Raw genomic sequence first — 973 nt, 5'->3', positions numbered from 1 at the left:
TCGATACTACTTAATAAAGCTGATGCACACTACACAATCGAATTTAAGATTTGCACGATGCACTTTAAGGCGGCCATAAACGACACACATGTGCATTCGATTTAGATTTACTCGTGTGTGGGCATATGCCCATTGCGATCGGTGTGCATACGTGTATTTTGCATATGGGGTTGTGAGCACACAAAATCTCATTTCTCTCGTGTCGCCGAATAGGAAAGATCGCTGACGAACAATTTTCCGCTTGCTTGTGGCACATATTCGTTGTTTGTAGAACGAACGCAAAATGGTGTATGACGAAACGATTTCATACAGATCGAACGCGCATACGTGTCATTTATGGCCACTTCTAAGGAGTAACTATATATGCATACAGTGCCGTATGTTACTGTCAAGAAATTAACGAAATGCCTGTCAAATGCATAACGGGGCATCTCGACAGGATAAAATCTATGTCTTACTAACTGTCAAACCTATTGCTATTGCCATTGCCAAATCGATCGAGGTAGGTTCGAGCTGATGTAGCTCATGCTTTGAGCTCTTGAAAAATTTATTTTATCACATTGCGAAATGCCGTCGGGTAGGTAGCTGATGTAGCTTTTATGAGGAAAAAAAAAAATTTACAATTGTATTTCTGGGAAAAATGAGAATTCATATTTTTGGACTACTATATAATAATTGTGACAATGCTCTTCTAAATTCATATTACCGAAACGAAAATGCCGTCGGCATATGTGGAAATAGGATATGTTGCCCCTTTGAAATTTTCATAGAAATGAAAACTGCGCCGTCAAACTGCTGAAGTGACGGCTTATTGCTTACAATATATGGCAAACTAATTCTTCTTCTTCTTAATTGGCGTAGACACCGCTTACGTGTTTATAGCCGAGTTAACAACAGCGCGCCAGTCGTTTCTTCTTTTCGCTACGTGGCGCCAATTGGATATTCCAAGCGTAGCCAGGTCCTTCTCCACTTG

Source organism: Bactrocera latifrons, unplaced genomic scaffold, assembly GCF_001853355.1.
Source record: "Bactrocera latifrons isolate USDA-ARS-PBARC rearing strain unplaced genomic scaffold, ASM185335v1 scaffold_256, whole genome shotgun sequence".
NCBI classification, from domain to species: Eukaryota; Metazoa; Arthropoda; class Insecta; order Diptera; family Tephritidae; genus Bactrocera; species Bactrocera latifrons.
This window is presented reverse-complemented; position numbering follows the sequence as displayed.